This window comes from Delphinus delphis, chromosome 3 (assembly GCF_949987515.2).
Source record: "Delphinus delphis chromosome 3, mDelDel1.2, whole genome shotgun sequence".
Taxonomy (NCBI): domain Eukaryota; kingdom Metazoa; phylum Chordata; class Mammalia; order Artiodactyla; family Delphinidae; genus Delphinus; species Delphinus delphis.
The window spans coordinates 85,687,493-85,712,832 of NC_082685.1; the positions used below are offsets into that span (position 1 = coordinate 85,687,493).

At 39.7% G+C, this 25,340-nt stretch overlaps 1 non-coding gene and 1 pseudogene across 1 annotated transcript; both read left to right on the forward strand.

Moving 5' to 3' along the window:
- The window catches only part of LOC132422425 (PR domain zinc finger protein 14-like), a 150,701-nt pseudogene extending 131,601 nt beyond the window's left edge, over positions 1-19,100 (forward strand).
- Positions 19,101-23,740: 4,640 nt separating this feature from the next.
- Positions 23,741-23,890, forward strand: LOC132423762 (small nucleolar RNA SNORA62/SNORA6 family). Its single transcript, XR_009519071.1, has one exon. It is a non-coding gene; the product is annotated as a small nucleolar RNA SNORA62/SNORA6 family (small nucleolar RNA).
- Positions 23,891-25,340: the final 1,450 nt, after the last annotated feature.

Consider the following 25,340-nt stretch of genomic DNA (forward strand, 5'->3'; position numbering starts at 1 on the left):
AGCAAATCTTTCCTTCATATTTCCTTCTTCAAATTTGTCTCGGTTATCCTAGGAATTTTATGCTCTTATATGAATTTTATAGTCAGTTTTTAGGAAATCTTTAATATGATAAAGTGGTAATTAAAATGTGTAATATAATCTTTTCTACTTATATCAAATCTAATTTATTGCTCATTAGTCAATATTAAAGATCTCCTGCCATGTCTTGACACTTAACTTCTTTGAAAAATTAGCTTATCATGTTCCCTTTCTTCTACAAATAATTCCTTTCTCTCAATTTTAGTAATTTTCATGTTATTCCCATTCTCCCAACTCATGGGCCTCTTAATATCCATTCCTGCACCAAGTTAACAGATTCAATCCTTCTTGTCCTGTTGTGACAGTACTTTGTAAATGTAACTCTTTTCTCTCCTGGTCCTTCTCTATTTCCCTCTCCAATCAATTCTGCAAAGAGCTTGTGGAGCAACTGTCTTCCTGTTTTCATCATGCCTCTTGTATACCTAAGAACTTAGACTCTTATTTGCCACAGGTCTTGTGTGACCCTCCAAGACCACACATCCAATTTCATCGGTGAACAACTCAAGTCCCAGAGAGGATTTGCCCTTCCCAGAGTCACACAGCTAGTCAGCAGAGGAATTAGTATTCGGAAGGTAAAACCTAGTTCAAAGCCCCGGTGTTCTGACTCCTGAACCAGTTTTCTTTCTACTTTTTGCTCTCCTCCCCCAAAACCTTCAGATATTATTCCCTAAATGATATTGACTGCGTTGATTTTACTTCATATAAATCTCCCAAAGGAACTTCCCTTTCTTAATCTTACCTCAAAATGTGACTCGTTCCTTCCAACTTCTTTGGAAATACAAACTTTCACCTTGAAATCCAGTCTCCTTACTTCGTCTGACTATGTCTCACCTTCTTGGAAAACATGTCTCTTTCTCAGAATGTATAACTACTGCTACGACTACTACTGCTATTACTACTCTTAACAGTAATGATAAAACTATCACTTATTGCACTCTTACCACGAATCTAGCTCTCGAAAGACATGACCTCACCTTGCTTCACTCCACAGATGCAAGATTGGAAACCCAGAGAGGTGAAATAACCTGCCCAGGATTCCACAGTCTGGAGTAGAACCTGAGTCTCTAGGACTCCAGAGCCCATGAGTTTACTACTTTGTTCCATACCTCATAACTCTCTAAGTGTTTGGCAATTTTCAGCACTAGCTTTCTCTTAAATTCGGTTGTGCTTACTCATCTGCTTTGGGTGTGTTCTTAATGTTGTCATAAATGTAGTTCTATCCTTTCAACTGGACAAGTATCCTTTGAACACAGGATCATTTAAAACTTTCTTTAGATTGCCCTTTCCCCTCAGAGCATCTAGTGTGAAGCTTTGCTCTGAGCCTTCCCTTGATAGATGATGGTCTAATTAGCCTGGAGAGTCTCTGACAACCATCCAAGAAGCGTCTATGTTGAAAAATGTCCCATTGTGGCAGAGATTAAAACTGGAACCAACAGTTTTTATGACAGGGTGAATAGAATGCCACTGAGAAAACAAATTTACTATATTTCAACACAACTTGTTTGCTGTTGCATAAAGTCCAACAAAAAGCTCTTTGATTCATCATAACTTACTGCTTCTGTAGCAAATAGTATATGTTGTTAATTAGAAACAAATTTGGCCTGTCATGTAAAATGCATTATAAACAGTTTTGAGTGAATTTTACTTCAAAAGTTATTTTGTGGGGAAAAACCATAAAAGCATGTGAAATCGCTGATATGAAGAAAATGCATAAATGTCATGCAATTCGAGGTTCACTGTTTACAGTGCTCAAATAGTGCATTCCAGGAGTTTAGATGAGAGTGGTCAGGGACCAGGCTCAGACAAGGAAGGAAGTCCTGTCCTCTCCCCACTTCATCCTGAACAATCATCTTTCATCAGTAAATAAGCAGGTAGCAGAACAATCATCAAAAGGCCTATTTAAAAGACACTTAAAGAATTTTAACTCTCTTGGTTTTTTTATTATAAAATTTACAAAACAGATTTTTTTAATTTAATAAACCTTATATTTTAGAGAAGTTTAAAGTTTACAGGAACAGTGAGCAGAAAGTACAGAGTTCCCTTCTACGCCCTCTCTGCCCACACATCTCCACTCCACCCCCCCCCAGCTTCCCTTATTATCAACATCTTGCATTAATGTGATACGTATGATACACTGATGAGTCAATATTGATATTTTAGAGAAGTTTAAAGTTTACAGGAACAGTGAGCAGAAAGTACAGAGTTCCCTTCTACGCCCTCTCTGCCCACACATCTCCACTCCACCCCCCCCCCAGCTTCCCTTATTATCAACATCTTGCATTAATGTGATACGTATGATACACTGATGAGTCAATATTGATACATTATTGTTAACTAAACCATAGATTACATTACTGTTCATTCTTTGTACATTCCATGGGGTTTTGATAAATACATAGTGATATGTATCCACCATTACAGTATCATCCAAACAGATTTTAAGCTAACTAAGTATAAAAGGAGACTGGAAGATACCATTTTGAAACATCTAACTGTGGCTGAAACAAGTTAAATGAACTAAAACTCAACCCAAAACTTAGTGAACTTATTCTTTATAGTTCCTACTGGTCAGAAAAGCAGTATAGTAGAAATTATTAGTCTTGTCTTTGAAAGCTGTAGTTATTTTGATAAACAGTGCTGTCAAAAACAGCAAATGCGAACACCACCTACCCTAGCCTATTCTCTTTCGTGTACTGTTCTCAAAGTTTGGTGTGAATACTTCATAGTTAAAGTATGTCTTCCCTTGAGGCTCACAAAGCCATTTAATTTCTGTTCTGGCATCTGGCCTGTTGTGTTTATGAGGTTCTATTGAGAAATGGAATTGATGATTTCTTCCATAACCACAAAGGAAAAATTGAGAGTTACTGATTTCCAACCACTATTATAACCTTTCATGTTTTTCTGGAAAAATGTTTTCTCTCCAAAATGGAAAAAAAAAAAAAAAAAAAAGGATTTCCTATTAAGTGTGTAACTGGTTGGTATCATCCTATTCTTCAAGATGTTGAAAATTCTCCTCAGACTTGGCCAGAGGAAGGCTGGAATTCCCCATATGTAGTTTGGAATCTACCAGATGTTGCTGCCTGGCCTGATAGATCTCTATTTGTTCCTGCTTGTCACGGCATTATTGTCAAGAAGAGTGGATTTCACATCTAGGGTTGACCCCGCCTGCCCCCCACAGCAACTTTCTTGTCAGTATACACTCACTGCTCTTGCCTCAAAGACCTCCCTCCCCAATCCCCACAGTCCCCTGAGGACTTACATGAAGTCAGGGGTGATGCTTTTTCCAATATCTTCCCCTTTGTGTGAAGTACCATTTTAAGACTTTCCTGGAAAATCAAAATCCAAGTTGTGAGGTACAACATTTCCTCTAGAGCAATGGTTCTTAATCGGGGGCAAATGTGGCCCCCAGCAGACATTTGGCAATGTCTGGAAATACTTTTTGGTTGTTACAAGCTGGGGAGGGTACTGTTGGCGTCTCGTAGATAGAGGTCAGAGGTGCTGCTAAACAGCCCACAGTGCACAGGACACCCCCCCAAATCAAAAGATTATCAGACTCAAAATGTCAGTTATATATACTGAAGTTGAGAAACCCCGCTCTAGCATTTTCGTCAGTTGACCATTTTTGTCATCCCATGTTGAAATACTTTGCATTTCAAAGTATTGCATGTGTTGAAGTATTAAAGCATTACATTCTGATTGTTTTAAAAAGATAATGTCCAGTAATAGAGGAAAATAATGTGTTTTCCTATCACCTTGCTCAAGAATAAAGCTACAGTATTTGCAAAGTAGATAACCTTAGTTGTCACTCAAAATGTAAACTGTCATAAGGGATAAGAGATTAACTGATTTCACTGCTAACTTTTATAGTGTTTTTATTTTCCCCTCTAACTACCTCCTCAATATCTTCGCTGACAAAGATGTTTTAAAATGGAAGACAATGAGACGCTTTTTGTTTATGAAAAATGAAGTGTTCAGGCACAAAACGCACAGTGGACCTCTTATAGAAGGTTTAAAATCTCCTTTCGTTCAAAGATTTTCGTAAGTGGCTATTTGTCACTTAATAGGAATTTCTGTTGTTGCTGCTGTCATTTTTATGCATAAACACCAGCATCTGTAGATTTCCAGGATATCCTTTAGCATTTCACATCCCTTGATGTTGGGTTGCCTCAGGTGATTTTTCCATATTAAAATCATGTTTAAAATTATGTAGAAATTTGTCTGAGCATACACTAGAAAAGCCATTGCACACTGGTAACCAGAAAACCAGATGCTACTCACAGATGAGTTTTGTTTATCCAGGATGAAATTTAAATGTTTTAAAATTAGTCATCAATATTCTAAAAAATAGTAGACTGTTCATAAGAATCTAGATACCTTTTTTTTTTCTGGAAAATTGGAAAGATCTAGCATTTGGGGCCAGCATTCCTTCATGGCAACAGTTCACTGAGAAAGGACAGCAGCTAGATGCTTTATCCAGGGCAGGTGCCTGCCAGCTTGCTCTAGTTGCCACCCAGCCTGCTTCATTCAGTTACCTTGTCTTCCCCACCTTGTGGTCATTTGAATTTGCAACTGCTGCTCCTTATGGGACAATTAAGTTCTGTAACTGGAAATGTCAGTAGTTAGTTTATGATCCAAAAATTGGTTCATAAACTAATTTAACAACTCATATCAAAGTCAGATGCAGAGCTGAGGCAGCTTAGGACGGTGGTAGGGAATATGATGAAAACAGAGAGCCTGACTGAATGGAAGGGGAGGGTCATGAAAAGAATCACGCTTTAATGTGAGAACAGATTCAGGGGATCCAGTCTGCTGTCTAGTATTAGCTCTGCAGAGAAATCTTCTGAATTCTGGTGAGAAGAGAGCAGGCCAGGTAGTAAACATGAAGAAAAATCAATGACATTCATGACAATGTCCGAGACTCTCTGCCATTGACATGGCCTGTATATCATCCTTGCCCCAAGTGATAGTTCCTAGTCCTGGCCTGTGTTCCTGGGGAATCACCAGAATTAGAAACGGAATCCAGGAAGAGCTCCATGAGGCGAGAGTCAGCCCAAGATAGGGGGTGGAGGGAATTACAATGCACTGCAATCAGGGTACAAGGCAAAGGTGGAGCAAAAAGCAAACCCAGTACCAAAGCATAAGAAGTATGAGATACAGGAATTAGGATACTAAGTTTAGAGCCTAAGCCAGATGCAGAAAGATGCAGATGCTAGTTTCTGGCCTTCGCATTCCTTTTTGGGAAGTCTGATTTGGGTGAATCCGGAAATCCCATGGTTTCTGTTTTCTATCTGTAGTAGTCTGAGGTCCACACTTTGGTGGCAATATCTGATTCCCTCATCAGTTGCAGTGATTTCCTTTTGAATGTTGTGCTTGATAGACCATGTTGCTACTTATCCAAGTTATCCATATCTCTAGTTTTCCTGGAGAAAAGCCAGGGGTGGTCTGGCTCCACAGAGCTTCAGGCTACTTCCCTCTCTCCTGGCTCTCAAACAGGACAAACAAGATAAAATCTTTAAGCTGCAGCCTCCTCCTGAGCTCTCCACATGTGGAGATGAAGAGGAAAACTCTCAGGGATGTCGGGTGGGGGGAGAGTGAGGGAATGGACTGTTTGGAGTGTTTAAGCCTTATCTGATGAAAGAGAAAGAAGAAAGGACTGGAAAGAAAGACATCTGAGGAAGGAAGAGAGTGAAAGAACATTAACATTGTTGCTGGAAGGAATCCCAGGTAAATACTACGGTAGGCTAGGTTTTCCCTGTTTGATATGTGTAGAGGGACCATAAAATTACCATCCAAACCTGAGCTCCTTTAAGAGAGAAAGAGGAGCTGTTAGTAATTTTTCCAAGATGCCAGCATGACCCGGGACCGGCCCAGCCAGCCAAGGCATCAGGTCTCAATAGTTAGGGATAGAGTAAGGAATCTCCCTTCAGATTCACACCTGGGCTATTGACTAAATTGTAGAGGCCTGGAGGCCTTCACTGTACCCTACGGTATTATGATGTCGGAAGTGAAGACTCAGACTTGAACTTGGTCAGGATGAAGGGGAGAGTGCTTCTCTTCTCTTAACGAAGTGTCAGAATGACCCAGGGACTTGAAAAAATTACAGAGGCCCAGGAATTCAATTTTAATTATTCTGGATTGGGCCTAAACAAGATTTTGATGATTCTATTGTGCACCTCGCCTGGAACTCTATGGTTTCTCTCAGGTTTCTAGGCAACATACCCTGGTCTTCCCTTCCCCCAGGATTGCCCTGTGCTGAAGAGACAGTGGGATGGCCCTGCAACTAGGGAACCTGGGGCAGGAGGAGGTGGGAGAGGCAGTAAATTGACCTGTGTATTTAAACTGAGAATGTGTATTTCTTGTCAAGGACAATTGAATATCAAAAAACAAAACAAAACAAACAAAACAGCTGAATAAAACCACTAAACCAGGTCTGTTCTAGCTCTTGGCATCACAAACATGAAGGTTGAAGGGTCGTGCTTGGAGCGGTACTTGTCACTTTCTCCAACCATACAGATGCGTTTATTCAGTCAGTTGCCGCATACCTAGTCTGTGTTTGGAGATACCAACATCGAATCTCCCTTCAGACCCCAGAGATTTTTTCATTCAGCCCGTATTTCTGGAGCATCTTCTGGGTGAGGGTGATAGAGACTGCCATAGTTGCCACTGTGCTGCACAGGGCTTGGGACAACCTTCACTTTCCAGACTGAGTTACTGAAGTAGCACCAGGAACCCAGAGAGAGCTGGGCTGCTTTGAACTGTTAAAAGATAAACCGAGGCAGAATAAAAATTTTAAGTTTGAGCAAAAACTGATTTGCATCAGGCAGCACCAAACCAGAAGTGGTGGGAACACTGGACCACAGGAGCTCAGGAAAGACTTATATAGAGAAAGTGTGGAAGCAAAGAAAGGAAATTATTTGACTGGCTGTGGTTTAAAGCCAAGTAGGCTGTTTGTGATTGGCTGTCCTTAGCATTTTCATTCCTAACCTGGAGGCATTTACAAGCTTAGATTTAGGTTTGCCTACAGGCTGGCACAGCATTAGAGCCCCTTCAGTCTAACAGCCTCAGCCTCGTTGTTTAATTAATTTAACCCAGCTGCTCTCACCAGCGTCAATGGTTACAAAGCAGGTAGAAACACCAGTTGGATAGGCAAGAATTAATGAAAAGCATTTTAAATCCTCATTGCAGCCTCTCAGAAAATCACCAAAGGATTATATAACCCTCAGCAAGTCTTGGGATCTTCTTGCCTCTGCTCATTCTGCCTTCATTTCTCTTCTCTCTCAGAATCTCATCCCTTATCAATAGCTCAGTATTTCAGTTTCATCTCAAATCTCAATATCTTGCACGGCTCCACGGCTCGCCATGGTAACTGTTCTCTGTTTCCTTTCTCTCTCTCTCTCTCTCTCTCTCTCCGCCCCCCCCCCCCCCCCAACTCCCCCAAACTCGGCTTCCCAACTCTGGCTCCTGTAAGCTTTTCCTTTTCTCTCCTCCTCCTTCAGGGATCGATTGGTTTCTGGGGCCAGGGCTTGGTTTCCTTTAAGATGTAAATCCTGCAGCTCAGCTCAGTTCTAATCAGCACGACAAAAGGCCAGGAGCTGCCAGAGCTGCGGGCTCCTTCCTCTTAGAGCTTGGTGGGGGGGAGGTGGTGGTGGAAGGGGGTGGGCGAGAGCCGTGATTGCTCCAAAATGAAGGGTTTGCTCTGCATATTTGAATGCAAATGGTTTGCATACACGTATATACAAGCATGACTACATAGGCAGCCTGAAATATTGTAGGAGGATTCAGGAATGATTTTGCGTGAGAATGATATGTATGATATAGAAATATATGCCAGCTGAGTGCTTCTAAATTGATTTTTGTTACTGAACAACTTTGCAGTATATTAGTCAATGAAATTTTTGCCAGAGGAACTAAAAATGACTTTCGATATCCCTTTGCTCTTAATTTTCACAAGAACAAAACAGAAATTATGCTAATAAGGGTCAGATGTGGAGAAGTATGTACAAACTCTGAAAGAAAATTAGAACATTGTATCTTTTATGTCCATGAGAACAATATAAAATACAAAACAAAAAAGTTTGCAAAATTTTTTCTTGTTTGTAATTCTCATTAGACTGAGTACTCCTGGATAGACGGGACTGTTTTGTTCATCATTGTAACTGTAGCAACTAGTATGGTGCCTAAAATATGAGAGGTGATCATGAAACAAATAAGTATTACAAGCTGGCATTTGCCAAGTAACTGGCATTGTGCTATAAGTACAGTATCTCAGTCTCCCAGATATTTTTGTCATTGGTGTTATGTGGAGAAATGACTGTGCCACTATGTGATCTTTTAAGGCTTATATCTTTTAGATCTTGAAGATTCTTTTTATGTTCCTTCCTTCCCCCTTCCCACCCTCCTTTCCAATCTTTCCTCCTTTCTTACTGTATTTAAATATTTAGATAAGTGCCGCCCAATAGAAACATAATTGTAGCCACAAATGTGAGCAACAAAATTTAAAATTTCCCCATAGCCATATATCTAAAAAAGTAACAGAAAAAAATTCATTTAAATAATATATTTTATGTAACCTAGTATATACAAAATATTGTCATTTCAACATGTGATCAATATCAAAAAAAACGTAAAGAGATACTTTGCAGTCTTTTTTTAAAACATGAGTTTTCAAAATCTGGAGTATATTTTACATATTCAGTATATCTCAATTTAAAATTGTCACATTTCAAGTGCTCAAGAACCATGTGTGTAGCTGTCGTATGGACAACACAGTTATAGACAATCTGAGTTAGAGATCAAAATTGCTAGCCTGAATAATCCATCCTTTCTTTACTTACATCCAAAATGACTCATTTATTTATACACTGATATCTTGTAAGTATGCACAGCACTCAATACACATTAGTAGAATGAGTGAATGATAGTTGACATTACGATTTATTTTAGTCGGGTAAGATGTTAAAGAACTTGAGGGGGAGGACTTAACATTAATACTACCTACAGTATTGAACATGTGTTGAATCCCTGACATTAGACCAGATACTTGATAAACATTATCTCCTGTACTACTCACAGCATATTTTATGAGATTGATATGATTAGACTCACTTTTACAAAGCAATTGAAGCTCAGCAATGTTAAGTAAGTTGCTCAGGGTTAGAATCATAGTAAATTGCTGAACCAGATTTGAAGCAATGTTTGGTCTGATTCCAGACTGAACCCTTCACCACAGCTTACTGCCTTTGTAAGATAAGACCATCAGGATAAAGAAATAGCACAGAGCGGATGTATTCATTCTATCAAGTTAAAAAAAAAAAGGCCATTGCCTACTGGAGTTGCTGAATTTTTCTTTCTCATTTTAATAGAAAGAATAATTTAGTAGGAAGTATCCACCACTATTATTCAACATAGTTTTGGAAGTTTTAGCCATGCAATCAGAGAAGAAAAAGAATTAAAAGGAATCCAAATCAGAAAAGGAGAAGTAAAACTGTCACTGTTTGCAGAGGACATGATACTATACATAGAGAATCCTAAAAATGCTACCAGAAAGCTACTAGAACTAATCAATGAATTTGGTAAAGTAGCAGGATACAAAATTAATGCACAGAAATCTCTTGCATTCCTATGCACTAATGATGTAAAATCTGAAAGAGAAATTAAGGAAACACTTCCGTTTACCATTGCAACAAACAGAATAAAATACCTAGGAATAAACCTACCTAAGGAGACAAAAGACCTGTATGCAGAAAACTTTAAGACACTGATGAAAGAAATTAAAGATGATACAAACAGATGGAGAGATATACCATGTTCTTGGATTGGAAGAATCAACATTGTGAAAATGACTATACTACCCAAAGCAACCTACAGATTCAATTCAATCCCTGTCAAACTGCCAATGGCATTTTTCACAGAACTAGAACAAAAAATTTCACAACTTGTATGGAAACACAAAAGACCCTGAATAGCCAAAGCAATCTTGAGAAAGAAAAACAGAGCTGGAGGAATCATGCTCCTGGACTTCAGACTATACTACAAAGCTACAGTAATCAAGACAGTATGGTACTGGCACAAAAACAGAAATATAGATCAATGGAACAGGATAGGAAGCCCAGAGGTAAACCCATACACATATGGTCACCTTATGTTTGATAAAGGAGGCAAGAATATACAATGGAGAAAAGATAGCCTCTTCAATAAGTGGTGCTGGGAAAACTGCACAGCTACATGTAAAAGAATGAAATTAGAACGCTTCCTAACACCATACACAAAAATAAACTCAAAATGTATTAAAGACCTAAATGTAAGGCCAGACACTATAAAATTCTTAGAGGAAAACATAGGCAGAACATTCTATGGCATAAATCACAGCAAGATCCTTTTTGACCCACCTCCTAGAGAAATGGAAATCAAAACAAAAATAAACAAATAGAACCTAATGAAACTTAAAACCTTTTGCACAGCAAAGGAAACCATAAGCAAGATGAAAAGACAACCCTCAGAATGGGAGAAAACATTTGCAAATGAAGCAACTGACAAAGGATTAATCTCCAAAATATACAAGCAGCTCATGCAGCACAATATCAAAAAAAAACCCAACCCAATCCAAAGATGTGCAGAAGACCTAAATAGACATTTCTCCAAAGAAGATATACAGATTGCCAACAAACCCATGAGAGGATGCTCAACATCACTAATCATTAGAGAATTGCAAATCAAAATGACAGTGGGGTATCACCTCACACTGGTCAGAACGGCCATCACCAAAAAATCTACAAGCAATAAATGCTGGAGAGGATGTGGAGAAAAGGGAACCCTCTTACACTGTTGGTGAGAATGTAAATTAATACAGCCACTATGGAGAACAGTATGGAGGTTCCTTAAAAAACTACAAATAGAACTACCATATGACCCAGCAATCCCACTACTGGGCATATACCCTGAGAAAACCATAATTCAAAAAGAGACATGTACCACAATGTTCATTGCAGTGCTATTTACAATAACCAGGACATGGAAGCAACCTAAGTGTCCATCGACAGATAAATGGATAAAGAAGATGTGGCACATATATACAATGGAATATTACTCAGCTGTAAAAAGAAACGAAATTGAGTTATTTGTAGTGAGGTGGATGGACCTAGAGTCTGTCATACAGAGCGAAGTAAGTCAGAAAGAGAAAAACAAATACCATATGCTAACACATATATATGGAATCTAAAAACAAAATGGTTCTGATGAACCTAGGGTCAGGACCAGAATAAAGACACAGATGTAGAGAATGGATTTGAGGAGATGGGGGCTGGGGGGGGAAGGGTAAGCTGGGATGAAGTAAGAGAGTAGCATTGACATATATACACTACCAAATGTAAAATAGATAGCTAGTGGGAAGCAACTGTATAGCACAGGGAGATCAGCTCAGTGCTTTGTGACCACCTAGAGGGGTGGGATAGGGAGGGTGGGAGGAGACGCAAGAGGGAGGGGATATGGGGATGTATGCATACATATAGCTGCTTCACTTTGTTATAGAGCAGAAACTAACACAATATTGTAAAGCAATTATACTCCAATAAAGATGTGAATTTAAAAAAACAAAAAAGAAAAAAATAAAAAAGTATTCCCCAACAACAAAAAAGAGTAGCAAATATTCTTTCATTTTCACAAGTTTTATAATTTATTTCCAGAATGTTTATTGGAAAACATTCTAAATGTTTATTTAGAAAATTATTTTATGTTTCTTTAAAAAAAGAGAATGTAACTTATATTTTATGGCTTTAAACCATAGTGATTAAATAGTTTCACCAGGATAGTAGGTGAACCAAGAAGTCACCATTTTACATTTCTTTTCTGAACCTCCTCTAATTACCAAAAAATGTCCTCTTGAGATAGAGGTTAAAATTAGGTGCTAAATTAGGTAAGTCTCTTCCTTACCTATTCTGTAGGGTAGGTTGCCTGTTGAAAGCAGAAAATAATGCATTGCTGTGCATATGTAATTGTACAGATAATTGCCTCTATCATTTAAAAATATCACTTGCAAAAATGGCATCTATGATTAATTATGTACATTTATCATTGAGTCGACTGGGGTACATTATAAAATCCTTTCCCTAAGCTCATGCATCTTTCCTCTCTTCTTATTTCTTTCAATGTAAGTTGTTTAGTAATTCAAAATTTTTATTACTCCTTAAGCCATAATTCATCTACACAGGAACCAGCAACTAATTTGCCCTCTGTCTGTAGAGGGGTTGCTTTTTGACTTGTCGTATCAAGGAACAAGGGTGATGACGTTTAAACTCTCCCCTCATATAATAATGCTTCAGAAACTGAAATCCTGGGATAGGGATCGTTTATTGATATGTAAGTATCTCCATTACCATTTCCTTAACCGCAAACTGAACGTCGTTGGGCTTCAATGTCAAATGGTACCAAGGAAAGAAAAAAATTAATAAAAAACATAAAATTGTATAGTAATTCTGAAATCCTGACATGTGCAACTTACCTAATGTGAATATAATGTAATTAATGATAGTAGCAACTAACCAAGAACAGACTTTGTCCTTAACATAAGTCCTCCTTCTGGTCTCCCAGCTTCTCTGCTCTGCCCTGGATTCTCAGAATATCCAGATTGAGCCTCTGAAACGTCAGTCTGACCCTCAGCTCTAAACCCTTTACTCTTCCCATCTCACTCAAAGTAAGAGTCACAGTGGAAGTAAAAGTCGCAGTCTTTACAAAGGCCTGTGATGCCTGGAAGATCTGGCCCCTATTACCTCCTAGGACTTTATCTCCTTCTGCTGGTCCCTTCATTCAACTCTCCCCAGCCAGGGTGGCATCCCCCAATACTCTGGACACTTTCCCCACTCAGACCCCTGTGCTTGCTATTCCTTCTGCCTGGATTGCTTTTCCTTGTATTCATGTGGCTGCTCCCTTACCTCCCTAACTTGGCATGTATCACTCTTCAGTGTACCATATGTTTTATCTGTTAGTCTTATTTGTTAATTTCTCTCTCCACTAGGAAGGAAACACCATAGGGCAGGGATTTTAATCTGTTTGGTTCACTGATGAATTCTCAGCTCTTAGAAAAGTACTGGACACAGAGTAGGTGCTCAATAAGTGTTTGTTGATTGAACAAATAATTGTGTACTGTATTTTAATTTGTTAGATCTGGTGGCTCTCTCCCCAGCATAGGCAAGATGGTTGCTGGCAGCCCCAAACCTATATCCACATAACTCAAAATCCCCAGAGAAGAGAGGCCCTCTCAATCCTGGCTTCATTCACAAATCTCAGTGAGGCCCTGACCAGCCTGATTGACCCTGTGGTGATAAGGGTGCGGTGGTATGGTAGTGTGCTATGTCATGGCAATGGATAGCGTCACCGGATGAGAGAAGGAGAGATTCTCTGAAGAAAGGATTTTAGGTAGGCAGGCAGCATTATTACGCTTTAGGACCCAACACTTTTATGGTAAATTGCTTTCTTGTCTGTCACTTGATAGACTGTAATACTCTGTGAGGGCAGGACCAGCTCTGTCTTACTTACTACTATATCCTCAAGGCATAGCACATATTAGATGCTCAATAAATTTATGAATGAATGAAAAAATAAATGAATGGCAAGCTACTCGCAGGGGAGGGTGCGGGGGGTGGGGAGGGTGTGCAAATGTTTGGAGGCCTCACAACAAAGGAGGACATTAGATGAGTTAAATGTTTCAGGTATTATGCCGAGACTCTTGGGTGGAGATGTTTACAATTTGGATTTACCTGTCAAGCTGACCAGGCACCCTTTCCTGGGACTACTACTTCAGGAATTAGAACTGCATTTGCCTCAGTTCCTTTCATTTTCTTTGCTCCATAGTTGACTGGCTCCCTTTGAGGTCGCCACCTTCCTTCTTTAGAAATGGAGAGACCCTCCTTTAGGTCTGGCTCTAGGTTGCAAGTACTTCCTTAAGGCTGTTTTTGTACATCTCTGCTGGGATTCATTGTGCAGAACTTCTCTGGTTAAACTTTCTGAGGGAGAAAGTTTTGTATAGCCCTGAGATCTGGTTCCTCACAGAAAACACAAGGGAAAACACAACGTAAAGTACTAGTACACTATTTTCCCTCCCTCACTGAATATATATTAATAGAGTGTCTACTGTGTGCTGTGTACAGTGCTAAGCTCTGGAGAGGTGATGGGGAGGAACTGAACTAGAAGGGGAAACGGAGGAAATGCCACACACTTATACAGTTTCAATCAGGGGACCAGTGTTGATAGTATGAAGGGAACTCAGTGCCATGTGGTTAGAGGAGTCCTACTCTATTCTATGGAGTCAGAAGAGACTTCCCCTAGAAAATGGCATCTGAGCTGAGACTTGAAGGATGAATGAGTCAAACAGGTGGGACTCTAAATGTTTCGGGCAGAGGGGGCACCTGGAGACAGGGAGATGCATGGCTTCTTTGAGGACATGAGAGGAAGTCATTGTGGCTGGAGTTAGTGAGTGTGGGGAGGGTCCTGTAAGGTGAGGTCAGAGAGGAAGGCAAGGATCAGCTCATGCAGGGGTTGGTAGCCATGTTAAGAATTTTATCTTTATTTTGACAGGTATGGGAAGCCATTAACTGGTAGAGCGTGACGGTTCCCTCTGGAACAGATCACTCCAGCTGCAGAATGCAGTAAATATCGGATGGAGGTAAGAGTGGGTGGCTGAGATTGGTTCGGAGGCAACTTGATATAGAAATGAGAAATCGAGAAATGAAGTGTGACATCCCTTGATGGAATACTGAGTCCACTGCTTTATCAAGTCTGTTAGCGAGAAGTTCTCATTTTGGGAACTGATGGGGGTCTTTATCCCGATCCACACAGAAAATATAATTAGAGCTATGAATATGAATGTGATTGTTAAAGATCATGTCAGTAAAGAAAGAAAAGAGGGCTAAAGAAAAACACCTATATTTAAGGGCTGGGCATTCATACCACAAATATGTATTGTGTTCACTATGTGCCTGGCACCGGGCTGTGAGTCATAGTCAAGCAGGCAGAAGAAATTAGTTGGAGACAAAAGACGAGAACTCTGAAAATGTGGAGTAACGAACATCAACGAGTAAGAAAGTCTCGAGAAGAAAGTGTGGCCAGTGGTTCAGTTGCTGCAGAGGAAGAAAGTGAGATGAATGCTGACAACTTTGAGTCTGGATTAGACTCCACCCTACGTGGCACAGATTAGAAACTCAGGTTAATAAACAGAGTTAGGGGGATTGCGTATAAGGAACTTGACCAAACTTTCTCCCATTTTAGAACTTTAAATTATAGGCAGAGAAGACTTGATATATGACATTTCACTTTATATCTCACTTCCTTGAAAACCCATCTATTCCACCTATGGAAAGAGGGCTGTACATCCCCAGTCCTGCCATGGCTGTCAGACAAGAGCAGAGATGTTGTAATTTGAGGCTGACAGCAAGATGACCCTTACAGGGTCACTACAGTTTCTGTCTTGTGCCAGATCCTCCTGCTGAAAGATGGAGGTGCCATGACGTTAAATCAATGTAGTGAGTGATGTGGAGATTTGAGATGAAGCTAAACATAGCTTCCTTTGATTTTACCTTTTCATTTTTTTCTGGCTGGACGCCACTTTAGAAGAAAAATCGCCTCTGGATAAATCATCTCTTCAGGCTTGCTATTCTAAGCAAATGACATTATGCTAAGAGGATCAGAAGGACCTGAATGTTAATTGTGTTCATTTAGGGTTCCATGTAAAGTTTTTATTGAAGAAAAAAGACTCCCTATGAAATTTATGAAGTAGCAGAAACAAACACTCCTATTAGAAATATTCAGAAAACCATGTCACCAATTACAGATTTATTTACTTATTTATTTTAAAGTTTCAGTTTTTTTTAAAATAAATAAATTTATTTATTTTTGGCTGCTTTGGGTCTTCATTGCTGCGTGTGGGCTTTCTCTAGTTGTGGTGAGCAGGGGCTACTCTTAGTTGTGGTGCATGGGTTTCTCATTGCCGTGACTTCTCTTGTTGTGGAGCATGGGCTCTAGGCGCACAGGCTTCAGTAGTTGTGGCGTGCGGCTTCAGTAGTTGTGGCTCGCGGGCTCTAGAGCACAGGCTCAGTAGTTGTGGTGCATGGGCTTAGTTGCTCCGTGGCATGTGGGATCTCCCCAGACCAGGGCTCGAACCCGTGTCCCCTGCATTGGCAGGCGGATTCTTAACCCCTGTGCCACCAGGGAAGTTCCCCAATTACAGATTTAGCACCAAGTAACTCAGTAATGGAAATCAAAGTTATGAAAGAATAACATTAATTTGAGGTGAATAATATCCAAAATTTCATTTCCGATAATTTAAGAAATGGATGAATCTGTTGTGTATTGCTATATGACAAACCACCCCAAAATTTAGTTGTTCAAAACAAGGACCATTTATTGAGGACAGGATTCTTTGGGTGGGCAGTTTAGGCTGGGCTCAGCTGTGAAGCTCTTCTAGTCTCAGCTGGAAATTTCTCATGTATCTGCTGGTCGCTGCCAGTCAGCTGGTTAACTCTGCATCTGGGGATTGCCTGGGACAATGGGGGTGAATGAGCTACGTGTCTCTCATCAATCAGAAGGCTAGCTTCGACTTGTCCATATGGCCATTGGGCAGGGTTCCTAGAGAAAGAGTGGAAACTTGAATGCCTCTTGAGGTGTGGCTCAGAATTGGCTCAACAGCCTTTCAGCCAAAGGATGTCCAAGGTCAGCTCAGATTCAAGGGGTGAAAAAATAGACTGTCTATTGATGCAAGGGGCTAACTGCAAAGTTAAACCATACAGGAGAAAAAATTTTGGCCATTGTGCTATCTATCACAGATTCTGAATCATTTTTATCCTATTTGAGTCACATATTGGTAGATAAAATGTATAGTGTTTGAACAATACTTTTGGAAGGGGAAATGTCTTTATTTTTAGCTTTGTTGGCAGTTTCAAACTAGGACCTCCCTCACAGCAACCAGTTAGGATGAGATTTTATTAACAGAATATTTTTTACTTCATTCTTGTTTCTGTAACTATAAAGAAAATCCTCATGTTTTCAGTGGCTGTTAGTCTAGGTGTGTGATATAACCAATCACAGACAAAGCAGGACTTCTTAGTGGCAAGGAACACTACCTAGCTGCTGGCCTGGAAATCCTTTATAAAGAGTTCAGAATTGCCATTGGGAAAAGGGCATTTACTTGACAAATGGTGCTATTTCCATTTTTGTCTGCCCAATTTTAAATTTCCTCTTATTAAAATGGCAAATTCAGGCCCTGGAATAAATTGAACCAATGAAATACGTAACTGGAAGATACACACTTCACCACTTCACTCTGTAATATGTAGACATCTTATGGATGCAAGGACATTTCATGGAAAGGGAGTTTTTAAATTACTTTGTATGCATATAGAGAAAACAAAACTTTTTGATGTCTTGGCTCAAACTGAATAGGATCTCACTTAATAGCCCATGTAATACATTAAGATAATTTATTATTATGCTAATATTATATTGTAATATTTATTAAGCATTGGAAGTGCGCAGAATACTAGCTAGTCCACATAAAAGATCCTGATGAATTTCAAGGAAAAGGGCTAAGAAAAGCACTCTCCTAATGCATAGGAACGGAGGGTAATTCAGAATCTAGATGAACCAATAAACCCTATTTAATTTAGTATACATCATATGCCCCCAAAAAGGTAGACTAATGGAAAATGAGAGTGAGAATCTCTGATTAAAAGGTAATCATTTTAACGGCACATTTTCCTTCCAGACTTGAGTTTAGAAAGAGTCATTTCAGTAACATGTTTCTCATTTTAAGTTTTGGAGTGCTCGGCTGCTGCACTCTCAAAGAGAGCGCTCTGAGGATGGCCCCAAACTCATGAACCAAGAGGGGAAGGCATCTCACCATTACCACTTCACCCAGGAAGACCTGCACTTAGCTCTATATGGGGTCATCCCCAGCCGTCAGAACTCCGCCCACCTGCACCAGGCAATTTCGGGCCTCCTGGTCCCCATAGACAGCTCTGGGTCTGATTCTCTGCCTCAGACTCTGGATAACAACTCCCTTCAGCTACCAGAAGGTCTCTGCCTCGGACGGACGAAATTCAGTGAAGTGGCACATTTTGGTGTGTTCTTCAGTAGCCCTGTCACAAACAAAGGAGTCAGGTTCGGGCCCTTTCAGGGTAAAGTGGTCAACACCAGCTAAGTCAGGACGTACGGGGATAATTCCCTGATGTGGGACCTCTTTGAAGATGGTCATTTGAGCCACTTTATTGATGGAAAAGGAGGTGCAGGGAACTGGATGTCCTATGTCAACTGTGTTTGTTTCCCCACGGAGCAGAACTTAGTTGCCGTACAATGTCAAGGGCAGATCTTTTATGAAAGCTGCAGGGAGATCTCCCAGAACCCAGAGCTCCTTGCGTGGTATGGAGATTGCTATGAGAAGTTTTTGGACATTCCTGTGAGCCTGCAGGTCATAAAGCAGTGGAACCAAGCATCTGGGCCCTCGGAAGAGTCTGCAGAAGGGTACACGTGTGAAAGATGTGGAAAAGTATTTACCTACAAACATTACAGAGACAAGCATCTCAAGTACACCCCATGTGTGGACAAGGGTGACAGGAAATTTCCCTGTTCTTTATGCAACGATCCTTTGAGAAGTGAGAACGGCTCCGGATCCGGATCCTTCACATTCGTGAGAAGCATCGGCCTCACAAGTGTTCTGTGTATGGGAAATGTTTCTCTCAATCTTCCAACCTAAACAAACACATGAGAGTCCACTCTGGAGACAGACTCTACCACTGTGTGTATTGTACCAAGACGTTCACTGCCTCTAGTATACTCCGCACACATATCAGGAAGCACTCTGGGGAGAAGCCCTTCAAATGCAAGTACCGTGCCAAATCTTTTGCGTCCCATGCTGCCCACGACAGCCATATCCGATGCTCACACAAGTAGCGTGGCACCGTTCCTGTTACATCTGTGGAAAAACCTTCCCAGATCAAGAAGCCTTCTACTCCCACATGAAGTTTCATGAAGACTGCTAGCCCTCAGAGAGTTTGAGGACAGTGCCTCTGTATTTCTGTCTTAATGTTTCTTGTTTATGGGTGTATCTTACAAACAAATGATAGCTAGATTGAGATGAGAAACAGAATAATGGAACTGACCAATTAGCAGAATTTACCAGATTTCTTGATTGTGGTTTTAACAGCTTTCACAGAAACATCTTTCACAATTTCTAACAAGAATGGAGTATTGCTGAATTCACCTAGAAATAATGAAAGCTGGCTGTTAATAGTGCTTAAAGGTCTGGAAACTCAACATCAACCTTGAAAGGGACTATATTTCATTTCAGGGACTGGGAGTAGAGTCTTTGATTAATTGCGATTTTAAAAAAAGGAGGCTTTTTCTCTACTATTTGCCCCGGGCCCGCAATTGTAATATGTCTGTGGCCATCATCCCCTGTTATATTTCTTAACAGAATAAATTCTTTAAAAATCCAAAAAAAAAAAAAAAAGTTTTGGCCAATAATCCTCTGCATTATTATCTGATGTTCTAAAATAACAAGTTGCAGTGGTTTCTATAGAGACCAGCTTTATAACTATTATTCCAAACTACAAAATGAAATGCCTTTAAAAAATTATACCCTAACTGTAACTTTATGACATCACAATAAAATTTACAATGTTGGCATAAGGTATTTGGAAGTCTCAGACTAGAGTTATAAATCTGCAGTAAGAGGACAATTTTCCTAAAAAATAAATAATATACTTTAAAAACCATCTCTACCATGGCCAAGAAAAATGGGAAAAAATTTGAGACAATTATTTAGATGACTACAAAAAAAAAAAAAAATCCATACTCCAAAATATCCCCTGAGACTTTATGTAAAAAATATGCACATAATTTGAGGAAAGAGTTTCTTAGTTTGTCGTAATTCTATTTTGCTTAGCCAGTTTAGATCTGGGGAGAAAAAGTAAAGCCAATGCTAAAAAGGGGCTTAGAAACAGCATTTCCTATTTCATGAAATCATGCTCACTGACTGAGGGTTATCCTCTGCTCGTCTTTAAATAGAATTCTCACAGAAGTTGATGAAAATCTTGGGTGAATATTGATTGAAAAATAAGTTCTTGGGCTTCCCTGGTGGCGCAGTGGTTGAGAGTTCGCCTGCCGATGCAGGGGATACGGGTTCGTGCCCCGGTCTAGGAAGATCCCACATGCCACGGAGCGGCTGGGCCCGTGAGCCATGGCCGTTGAGCCTGCGCGTCAGGAGCCTGTGCTCCGCAACGGGAGAGGCCACAACAACAACAACAAAAAAGTTCTTTCTCTGTCTGTATATATGCTCATAAATATGCTACATGTGTATGTACATAATGGCATCAATTAAATTTTTAAATATGTTCTAGCCCCCTTGGGGGGTGTGTCTCTAAACAAGTAAAAAATGCAAAAGCACACAAATTTACATGCTTTTTGGATGATGGTAGTTGTAGCTGGTGGGAGAAAAGTATCCTAATTATTAGTTTATATATATTTGAGAAAAAAGTACAGGTTAACTTTATTTCTGAAAAGTCTACATATATTCTTTTTATTTAAATAAAGGTATGCTGCAGATATCTATGTTGCCATTGTAATAAAACATAAATACAAATTTTTATTTATTATTTATTTATTTATTTTGTAATGTGCATTCATGGTAATCTGTATTCCTTTAAGCAAGGAGTGTAATGTTATTTAATAATTCACAAAGACCATTTTAGGATAGTATACTTAGTTGATTGATTAGATTTTTAAAATGCAGATAGATTTTATTTGGTAATTTTTATTTAAAAATTTGAAGAGGGGAAATACAGAGCTGTAAGAGTACATACATGTTCAAATAGTAAAAGACAAGACAAACATATTTCATGGGAATAATATCACCTACCAATATCAGCTTTATGGTTGAATATTGGCCACATAGCTCTATGGTATATATACTGAAGTCTAGCTAATGAAAAGTGATGTGGAAATTGAATCAACCAGTTCTTGTTTGCTTCTTTTGAAATTATATGTAAGCACATACACATTTGTAATACAGAGAAACATAACACATATTTACATGTGTGCCTAATTATTTGGTTTAGCTGTTTATCAAAATGACTGCTCAAAATTCTGTCTGTTTAAAAAGTTTGCTATGTAGGTCTTATTTAAACTATATTTTGAAATGAGCAAAACAACACATAGGCAATTCATAAGTAAGAAATTCTAAAAATGCCTCTTTAAGGATATTTCAGCAACTTGTAAAACTGCTTCTACTTATGCACAGACTTCAAGAGAAGACATGCTGGGAAGCAAACTCCAGGAAGTGCCAGAAAATTAAAGAGAGAATGAGGAAAAGTGGAAAATTCATGATGGAATTTGAAGGTCACAAGCTGAAGGTAAAGACATGGTACTCTATTTAGTAGAGGTTTTTTTTCCTCCCTCTTTTAGGCTGCACCCAGGAGAGGCAACTAGATCAGAAATAGAAAAGGAGCATTTCCTAGGGTCTGTAAGGAAAGAAAAGCTAGTGAAGAGTTATTCCTAAAGATTCTGAGAAAGCTCTTATAAAAGGGGGTAAAGAAGAGAGGAGCCTTCATTAAGTAACTTCAAATAGTCTGTGCACAGGATAGCTGGGTGACAGTTTGGTGATAGAACCTGGGTTCTTAGGCCTTTGGAATGAATTCTAAAGTTCTGGGAAGATAGATAGCGGAGTTAGCTTAAGTACCATTATGTTAGTCACCTGTTAGAAAGTTTTTTCATCTAATTATCATTTTTTAAATCTTTGATCCTGAGTTTATTTCCTTTATATTTCTTCTGGATGTAACTGCTATATTAGACAAGAGTTGCTTAGTCTGTGGACTGTGGGGTTTGATACACCAGCTTGTTTCATTTATTTATCTGGACACTTGACTCAATAGATCTCCACTTCTATCTGGAGGCAGCTGATACAAAAAGGAAGTCCAGACTAGTCTAAAAAGGAAGACTAATCCATATTTAAAAGTAAGCTTTGCACTGCAACCACGTCTTGGAGATGGTATTGTGTTTTGTGCTATGTGAAAATTATTTTTATAGTATCACTTCATTTTAATAGAGAGGATCATGAAATTCAGTTCTTGGAAGTATTAACATTCCTGCCTTCATGGATAGCTGGGACATTTCTCCTAAGTACAGAACTTACTTTTTTTTTTTTTTTCCCTGAAATATTGAACTCATTAAGGTAAAAAGAAATTACCTAGATCAGTGATTCTCTATTCTCTATGCTAATTAGAATTCCCTGGAGAGCTTTTAAAAATTACAGATCCAAAATCCCGGCCCCTAACCTAAAACAGGGAGTGGGGCCTTGGCACGTTCTTTTTTAAAAAGCTCTCAAGGTGATTCTAACTCATAGGCAAGGTTAGAACACCCACCTAGATAGTTCAAGGCCAAAAAATAATACATAAACAAATAATTAGAAAGATAAATCCCTATCTGTATTTTAATTTGAAGCATTGCTTCAGTGTCATTTTTTCAGTGTCATTTGTTTTAAAACCACCAGTGTACTCGGTTACCGGTAGCTTTAAATCCAAATATATTTAGAATATAGCCAAGCCCTTTTACAGTCCATTTCCAACCAACTTTTCAGGTCTCAGCTCCCTACAACCCTCTTTCAATGTTGTTGAACTCAAAGCATTTGAACACTCCCTGCACCTTTATTCCTCCATGATTTAGCTTCTTGCTGTTTTCTCTCTGACATACTGGAACCTCCTTCTGAACTTGGCAAAACGCTACTTATCCTTTAAATGGCCAACTTTAGAGTCATTGCCTCTGTGACACTGGGCTAATCATAATTATTTTCTATAATGCTGATTTGTGTAAATTCAAATCACTTCAATATTTTCCTGAGGAGACAAAACCACATTATCTAATGGTACGTATATTTAATAATACCTCTCTTCAAACTTTATCTAAGTGTGTATCTGTCATATTGCTGCTTAGTTACTCCAATATCAATAATTACTTAGGTATATAATCCCAGAAGGAGGCATTTGATTTAAGTTTATGAATTATTTCTCCTAGACATTTGAAGTATGTTCTGAACAGTTGCAAATTCCAATGCGTTTTATTCCAGCTCCCTGAATCATTTTAAGGAAAACCATCATGTATGATTTTCTTTTTCTGCTTAAAATGCGACTATCCAGACTTTAAAACAAATAGGAAATATTTAAAATATCAGAACATCCATATTCTTTTGATATATTGATTTTTCACATTTGCTTACAGTATGTGTTTTAAATAGGAAATCAGTGGATATGATTTTTCTTCACTCCTTTTGGCTTTGATGCCACAGGAAGCCAGCTTGCTAACTCCCTGATACCTGATATTTCCCTGACTAAAAAGTCTCTCCGATGAGAATCAGCATTTTCCCCAGGATAGGAGTCATGAATTCTCATCTTCCTAAAGATACATATGTCCCTTAAAAGGGTCCAGAACATTTCCTGCAAAACTGTCTGTCGTAGGAGCACCTATTAGAGCTACCATCAGAAAGACTGAGGGAAGAAATGCATCCTTCCTACAACAGAAAAAAAAAGTGCACCCTAAAATAGACCAAGAACTTGAACATCAGCAAAACTGGGGGGGGGGGGATCAGATAATGCTTTAAGTGAAAATTTGATTTAAAAAATTAAAGCTTACTGCACATTGTTAGAGCTTGGAGTTGAGGCCCCTGGCCGATGAACTCACAAGTATAGGTAGTGTGCTACATGAGGGGCAAGTTTTTCGCTAACATCGCAAGGGTCTCTGGCCCAATGAGTAGAGTTTGATAGTAATACTTGCTACAAATGTAAAAAAAAAAAAAAAAAAAAAAAAAAAATTAAAGCTTATCCTTCAGTTCTCTAGCTTAAGTTTTCCGACTTCTCACTGTTGGAATTTTGTGAAATATACAGATGGTAGAGAAGAATTTGTATTAATATTCTGAATTTACATTTCTTAATTTAGGAAGGTGTTTGGTTTGTTAGGGTGGCCTGTAGTGCAATCTATAATTACACAGATTGCAATTTATATCTACTCACAAAACAGAAGAGTTACTTTTCTAGGACAATTTCAGGTCTCTGCAGATAGGAAAAATTTCTGTAATTGAGAAACTACTCAACTTCTAGGCAAGAGCCCGTGACATCCAGGTAATCCCATGCCGATATGGACTGTTCCTTTCCTCTCAAATCGGTATTGTTCATGACCCCAGATTCTCCATCAAACTCAATCCCGGCTGAACTACAGGTAATAGCCCCGCTGGGTGCGGACTGCAGGCCAACCACTGGAGGGCGTCTGGACGCTTCCAAACAGCTCCGAAGCGCCTGGAAATCTAGAGCTCGAGGACTGGAAAGCGCAGGAGGAAGAACGTGATCTTTGATTTTATTGGGCTAATAAGTAAAGGGAAGAACAGGCAGGTTTGGGAGCAAAAGTACGCTGTTTTCTTTCTTGGGATTAGCCCTTCTTGCTGACGCAGCAAATTCCCTAGAGAGTTAGAGAGACTAATACCACTCAGGCCCCAGCCCGCGGAACCCCACGAGGGCGAGTCTCGAGAGTGTGTAGCCCCGCTGCGCCGGGCGCCTGGCTAGCTTCCCGGGCGCTGGAGGACACCGGCGCACGTCCCGAGGCGCGAGGACCGCCTCGCTGTCAGGTGATCGCGCGACGGTGGCGGCCGAGGGCCCGAGGCACTGCAACCTGCTCTAGAAACCCGGGAACGCAAGGCCTTTTCCAATAATAAAGGAATTCCTTCCCTGACCTCCATTTCTTCCCCCACCGGGTTCGTTCAAAGCATTTATCCTTTGGGGAGTGGGCAGTGAACCAACCTCGGAGTTGAAATAGAAAAGGTGTACGGTATTTCGGGTGGGCTCCCCTGCCGCATTCATTTCCTCCCTGCCGAAGATTCGCACTGAATTGTAATCACTTTACCCTGTGATTTTCTCGATCTAAAAAAAAAATGTGTTTTCAAAGCATCACTTTAAAGAAAAGTCTTGCTTCCTGCTCATGAACCTTTAAATCCCTGGTAGGAAGAGGGGAGTTGAAAGGCACATGAGAGATGCTCAGGTTTTCAGATATCCCGGCGCCGGGCAATGCGCCTAGTGAAGAACAGGACAGAGATTTCCAAAAACACGTAGTCACTGTCGTTGCCTGCCAGCCGGCTGCTGGGACTGCGTGTCACTTGAGGGGCCCCGGAGACAGATTTCGGCTCTCCGGCTACAGGGTGGGAACCGGTTCCTTTGTAACTGAAAGACCCTACCCTCAGCTAA